Source organism: Rhipicephalus microplus, chromosome 1 (assembly GCF_043290135.1).
Source record: "Rhipicephalus microplus isolate Deutch F79 chromosome 1, USDA_Rmic, whole genome shotgun sequence".
In the NCBI taxonomy this organism is placed as follows: domain Eukaryota; kingdom Metazoa; phylum Arthropoda; class Arachnida; order Ixodida; family Ixodidae; genus Rhipicephalus; species Rhipicephalus microplus.
In genome coordinates, this window is record NC_134700.1 from 95,963,122 (window position 1) to 95,970,428 (window position 7,307).

General features: G+C 45.9%; 1 long non-coding RNA gene across 1 annotated transcript; it reads right to left on the reverse strand.

The window, feature by feature from the left end:
* Window positions 1-2,581: 2,581 nt before the first annotated feature.
* On the reverse strand, window positions 2,582-5,889 carry LOC142793784 (uncharacterized). The gene is made up of 2 exons (XR_012891857.1): window positions 5,328-5,889; window positions 2,582-4,459 (listed from the first exon to the last, which is right to left on the reverse strand). It is a non-coding gene; the product is annotated as an uncharacterized LOC142793784 (long non-coding RNA).
* Between the last annotated feature and the right edge of the window lie 1,418 nt (window positions 5,890-7,307).

The window sequence follows — 7,307 nt, forward strand, 5'->3', positions numbered from 1 at the left end:
ATTCAGGATGCGTACAGGTGCTTCAAATTCTAGAGAACCCTTGAATTAGAAAAATGTATATTCAAGGCCCTCGCAAGTCCCTGAATTTTTTCCCGTTCTTGAACATTTGAATTTCTAGAGCTGTGCACTCTCATATCAAAATTGCAGTCTACTAAACACGATGAATCGGCGTGTCAAGTTTTCAAACTCCCCTTTTGAAGCGTAATTACTGTGCCAACACATGTGGTTCCACAGGGGTGCAACAGCGAGAATAGAATCTGGAGAAATTTTTGGAGCAACAAAATTTTACTTTTGGAGATCTAAAATGAAAAGTTGGAGGAGGTTACGGGGAAAAAAAACAATTGATTTTTATCACGAAATACCGAATTTGGAGCTGTATAAGAAGGCTTACATGAAAAAAAAAAAAAATGTAGAAAGCCTCCAACATCATCTAAATCATGCAGCATAAGCATGGTCACTGTTATTTAAACAAAAATAGTTTGAATCGCCACACTGAGAAAAAGTGATAGTCAGCATTACAATTTGCCACATCAGTGAAATTATTTGACAGACTCTGCGAATTCAAATGTGAATCTACCAAGCTGGCGACATTGAAATTCAGAAGATTCGTAAAACTGAGGAGGAGGGGTGGCAAAAAAAAAAAAAAAAAGCTGGTGCAGAAGGGCAACGGAAATGTCCTAAACTGCTTCATACGTTTACCAGTATTTTTTTCAGCCGTCAGCGATCACACTAGTACCGTACTCGCAAATATGCGGAGTATACATGCATGACCAATTGAAAATGGGCAGTGACTAGTGCTAACATTCCTTTCCAAATCACAATAAGCTTTCTTGCAAGAGAGCACTGCACTGCGGCGAAAGTAGCTTAAGCAGGGCACTGCAGGCGAGTTTACAAAGGCGAGCGGATAAAGCCCCCCACTATGCACTGCGCTGGGCCGCTCTTGGAGGCTATGCATTTCCGCCGGCCTAACTGTGTCATCGCGCTGTCTCTCCCTGCACTTTCGCATAGCGTTGCCGAGAGGGCTGCTGCACCAGCGGGGGCCTTGCTCGCAAAGGAAAGCCCTGCCAAGGCTTTTGGACCTGCGGCGAGTTGAGTTGGATACTCGCAAAGAAATCGTGTGCGCCCACCTGTCGGCTCTCGCAACCGAAAGCCGGCTTGTTCATGACGCAAGTGGGCACTGGCACGATGTGATCAAGAAATGGGTTTCGAGCAGTGCGCGCGCCTTGTATCGCCTCTGCGCTGCGATCCTTGCTCTGCCCAACGTTTTGCTGGCCTGTTATCAACGATATAAGTTTGGATGTTTATTAAGTCGTATGCAATCAACACACAACGACGCGATCACGTACTTGTGCAAGCCTTGCCTTGTCGCTGGTCAGAAAGGGGGTTTCGGAAAAATCACACTCCGCTATGTCGCGGTCGTCACTTCAGGTATGGTGGCTAGAGGGGCCACCATACTTCAGGGTTAACTAGCTTTAGCTGATGCTCAGCACTGACTTCTAAGCTACGCATTATGAATATGAACATGTCATGCAACACAAAGACCTTCCGAACGCCATTGTGCGGCTTAAAAAAAGTAAAGCTTCCGGCCTCGCCTGTTCATATATTCAACGCCTCCTTGGTATATTACACGGACAAGATAATACGCCATCGTTAAGGCAAAAGAACACCGCTGCTTAAATATTGCCTATCGGTGCAAGTAAGGTGCGAACAAAAGCAAAGTTTTTCTGGTGTGTCCTGCAGAAAAAAAGCGCCTGCGTTTTCTTTTCTTTTTTTTTTGGCGCTTCAGTGCAGCATACATGTGTAATGCGGTGAAGCTGTGAGGGCACGCGCAACGTTGTAATATGCGACCGAGCACCTCGACATGATGTTTTTCTCTTTTTTTTTCTACAACCCGCCCTTGTCCAACAAGCAGTCATGCAAACTTGATGGCAAGTAAAAAAAAAACATACCTGGCCACAAGTGCCACATAGTTGTCACATGAAATTGAAATAAAAGCAGGAGTGCAGACCATGCATAGAGACACACTGGAGGATGTTCTAAAGCATAGACCATGCCATGAAGCGCCGGCGCTATCAGCGTGACGTCACACAGACTTCGCATGACACCACACTTCTTCCCACAATGTTTATGGCATGCAATTGGGAGGTTTTCTTGCACGAGCACTGCATCGAAGAGTCTGAGCACCTTAAGGAGACACAGGTATTCGCAGAGGGGACGCTGCCGTGGTAGAGCCTTGATATGGACTTGCATTTGGTTGTTCCGAGGGAGCTGAGTCTCCAGGTTGCTCCGGCGGTGCGATAGCAGACCTGGGAGACGCATGAACCGGAAGGGGACGGGGGCTCGTAGGAGGGGCTTCGGACCCAGGGTCTAGAATTGAGCTGGGCACGAAACAAAAACGCTCACTGGGGCCTTCTTCGCCACTCTCAAAGTAGCGCGGACGTAAATTGTCTACATGCATGAACCCGTTTTCGGATCCTACGCGCACAAGGTACGTAATGGCACTGCACCTTTTTTCTATGACACCTATCAGCCACTTGGGATCACCTGGACGAAGGCCTTGAACCAGAACGCTTTCCCCCTCTTTGTAAGCTCTTTCCGACCCTCTTGTTTCGTCAACTTGGGCCTTTACTTTGGAGAACCGCTCTTCCATCCGTCTCTCCAGGTCTGGCTGTAGCATAGTCAGGCGAGTGCGGGGCGACCACGACAAGAACAGTTCTGTTGGTGTCTGCCGCGTGGTTGTGGTCGGTGTGTTCCGGTACCTGAAGAGAAAGATCTATGCGGTGCTGTGGGGTCTTACTCTGGCCTGATGACCTTTCGTCGAGAAGCTGTCGTGCAAGATCCCGTTTCACCGTCTAGACGCATCTCTCGGCGCTTCCATTGGACGCCGGGTGGTATGGAGGTGTTCTGGTGTGCCGCATTCCGTTCTTAAGCAGGAACTCTGTGAAATTTTGCCGTGAACTGAAGCCTGTTGTCCGTAACAGCCTCTTCTGGAAGGCCATACGATGCGAATACTCCACGCAGCCTCTCGACGGTCTTCTCGGTCGTTGTTGAATTCATCACAAACACCTCCACCCACTTCGAGTGTGCCTCCACCAGCACGAGGAGCCTCTTGTTGTCTGCGAATGCGAAATCCAGGTGGAGTCGCTGCCGTCTGCGGCTCGGCCAACCCCAAGTTTGTTGTGGGGCCTTAGGTGAAGCGTTCTGCGTCAACTGACAAGCACAGCAACTTTTAACAACATTTTCAATATCTTGGGTTAACTGAGGCCACCAGACATAGCTTCGCGCGGGCATTTTCATACGCGTAACTCCGGGGTGACCTTCATGACAAAGTGCCAATACTTGTTTACGCAAACAGCGTGGAACAATTACCCGATTTCCCCATGTAACGCACTGCTGATCTACTGATAGTTCATACCGGCGAACAAAGTACGGTTCGAATTCACTATTAGTGACATGCCAGGCCACCCGTTTTTCGTGTACCACAACACTTTCGATAGCACTCTATCAGTACTCGTTTTCTTGCGGATTATGTAAGCAGACAGTGGAAGTTCATTGACAACAGAGAAAAATTGTACGTGATCTGAGACATCTCGCTCATTCGCCAACGGCAATCGCGAAAGCGCGTCAGCGTTTCCCATGTTACTGCCTTTTCGGTACTCCCATCTGTAATTGTATGCCGCCAGTATCAAAGCCCATCGTTGCATGCGCGCTGCAGACATTACTGGAACTGGTCTGCTGTGCCCCAGAAGGCTGGATAATGGCTGGTGGTCCGAATAAATGACAAAACTATGCCCAAATAGGTATTTGTGGAACTTCTTCAGCCCAAAGACCACGACGAGAGCCTCTTTTTCAATGTGAGCATAACCTTTCTCTGCTTTGCTTAGTGCCCTAGACGCATAAGCAATAGGTTTTTCCACCTTATCGATCTTATGAAACAGAATGGCGCCCACGTCATACATGAATGCGTCACACACCAGCCCTATCTCTTTCGTTGGGTCGTAGTATGTCAAAATGTTTCCTTTCGTCAACCACGTTTTACTTTGCTGGAACACTTGCTCTGCCTCACGGGACCATCTGAAACCTTTTTCGTGGTTCAACACGTCATACAGTGGTCTGAGTCTCGTGGCCACGTGGGGAACGAACTTAGCATAATAATTTATCAACCCTAAGTAAGCTCTTAACTGTGCCTCATTCGCAGGTGCAGGGGACTGCGTTATAGCTTTTACTTTTTCCTCTGACGGGCGTATGCCCTTTTCGTCGAGAACGTGCCCCAAATACAGGAGGGAAGTTTGAAAGAACTTACATTTCTCTTTTTTCAGGCGAATGCCTCTTTCTAGAAACCGGGACAGCACAATTTCCACTTTGTGGAAACATTCTTCAAAGGTAGCTCCTGCTATCAGCACGTCGTCTAGATAGCACGCTACCCGAACAAGTCCTTTCAACTCGTCACCATAACTGCCTGGAAAATCAAAGGTGCCCTCGTTATGCCATTGGGTAAGCGCGTATACTTGAATAACCCCAAATGCGTGTTGATCACGACTAGCGACTGCGCTTGGGGATGCAATTCTAGTTGCTGGTATGCAGTGGACAAATCCAACACCGTGAAATATTTGCAACCGGCCAGCTTTACAAACAGATCCTCAATCACGGGAAGGGGGTAATGATCTGTTCTTAGGCATGGGTTTAGTGTCTCTTTGAAATCCCCACACACCCTGACCTGGTTGTTTGGTTTCGGCACCACTACTAGTTGCGTCGCCCATTTACTCTGCTGAACAGGTACAAACACTCCGGTTTTCACGAGGTTCTACACTTCCGAAGACACTGCTTCTTTAACTCAAAATGGTACCGACCACGCTTTACAAAAAACGGGTGTGCTATTATCATCTTTACGCACTAACTTAATGGCCCTGTTCTTAATTAGACCCAAGGTAGGCTCAAAAATCTTAGCATGTATCGCAGGCCTTTTTAAAAGTCAACCTGCTTGTCTTTAACAGCTCTGCTTGTGTTTCTTTGTCACAAAGTCCTGCTATAAACCAGTCGCGCACCGCGTCGTCCAGAAACGTTCTGAAGTCACAGGATGTCGCCAACCACTTTAACTTTACAGCGAAGGCTGTCACCGCTTGCCCAACTTGTTGAAAACAACGATTGAATTTGAAACGCTCGGCAATCACGAAAATTTTGGGAATGTACTGCTCTTTCAGTGTCTGTACTAACTGTGCGTACGTCTTGATTTCTGGCTTTTCTGGCTCCAGCAACGTTTTCAGACTTTTGTAGGCCTTCTTTCCTATTGCCGTTATGAACACTGACACCTTCAGGTCGTCGCTCACCTGGGAGGCCTTCAGGAAGTGATCAAACCGCTCCACGTAGGACTGAAAATCTTCGTCACCGTCCTCGATGAACTGATCGAACCTTCCCAACGTCGCCATCCTGTCTGTATCTTTCCAGCGCTTCGGAACCGCCGCTAATGGTGTCTTGTAGCCGAGTGGAATTTGAATCCCATCTTCGTCGCCAGTCTGTTGTAGCCTCGAGGGACGAGGAGAGCCAGAGTGGCGGTGAACTGAGAACAGTAAGAAGATTTAATACTACATGAATGCGGAGTACAAAAGAGCACTGGGCGCCCGGTTCACAGCGCTTATATAGCCATGAAGCACCGGCGCTATCAGCGTGACGTCACACAGGCTTCGCATGACACCACACTATAGGGAGTAGGCTGGGGCGAATAGTGAATTTTAGGTTCAAAGCGAACTAGAAGTGAATAGTGAGTTTGCTCTAATAATTTCGAATCGAATTCAGTATATTTGATGTATAAAAAATTGAAATATTGATCATGATCTAGCTAACCTGCAGAATATTTCTTTTAAACAAGGCCTTTATGCAAGAGCTTTCTTCTTTTTCCATTCAAGGAAAATAGAAACAACTTAGAGAAGTAGCAGGCTTTGACTTTCAGTAGGATGCAAGTGACAAACCGTAAATTACAGTCGACTATCGTTAATTCAAACTTGAAGGGACTTCTGAATTTTGTTTGAATGATATAGAAGTTTGAATTATCAGAAGTTTCCAGATACGTGGCTTTGGGTGAGGTGACAGGACACATCATGACTAGGCATTGATTTTAGCACATTTAAAAATTTTAGGCATTTTTAAAGCCCTAACTGCATGCAGTGAACAGAAAGCAGAGGTGTAAAATCCACAATTGAGTGTATTGGCTATTTGCTGCTGATCAGACCTTCTAAAAAAATGGTGAATTACCAACTGATTTACTGTTTTAGGTAGAACCTATAGCAGTGTGTTTATTGTGAGAGCTTTGAGCTCTCCATAGCAGTTGAGAAGCATCACGGTTTACCATGCGTGTGCTTTGTTTCAAACATCTGTTTATTTGCAAAACCTTTTTTTTGAAAGCCTCAGGTGCTTATTTTTCATTTTTATAAAGTTAGAATTACATACGCACACAAACATTTAAATAGTGGTGAGAAAGCAGTATATGTTCGCTGGTATGAACCTGCAAAAAGCATGAATAAACCAAATGATAGAGTTTGAATGAAGAGACTTTTAAATACGTTGAAAAAATAGAGTATCAACCAAAAAATTGAATTTTGTTTGAATTAACCGAAAGTACGAATTATCAAAGTTTGAATTATCACGAGTCTACTGTCTTTAACATTATTCATTACAGCCAGAGTGTGTAAGGCGGCAAAACAAGCTTTTAAGCTTAAAAACTTACCAATAAATTTGAGGATATAATGTTCAAATAAAGGGGCCTGCAACAGTTTTTCCTGAAATTGGTTCACTAAAGAAGCCTATTGCCTTATGAATTAACCTCCGCAAAATTTTAGAATCGGTCCCGTATGAGCGGTGTTGCAAAGATTTGCCACAGGCGGCATTTGTTGCTCCGTTCTCGTTCTGACGAAAGGGCCTGAAGCAAATCCGGTAGAGATGGCATAGAGAAAGAAAATATGTCACCTTGAGCACTCTTTCTATCTCTTTCTTTTCTTTGAATGTGCGGCTTTTCAGTGCGATCGTGCATGTACGCGTGGACATGTCACGGTCACCCATGGCGGCCCGATTAACAACCGAGCGTCCAATGCTCAAATCAGACAATGGCCGTGACGAGTGATTTTTGACATGCTGGTGTCATTTACTGAGAGAAGATATCAATTTTTATCCGACTTTGGGAATTAATTGTGAGTTCCAGGTCCCGTGCTATTAGCTCGCTTGTTCTCGGTAGCCTCGACTTCCAATCGGCAGCATTTGCTGACCATGCTCTAAACGCTTTGCAGGGCCCCTTTAAATTTCATGTGTGGCTTCGC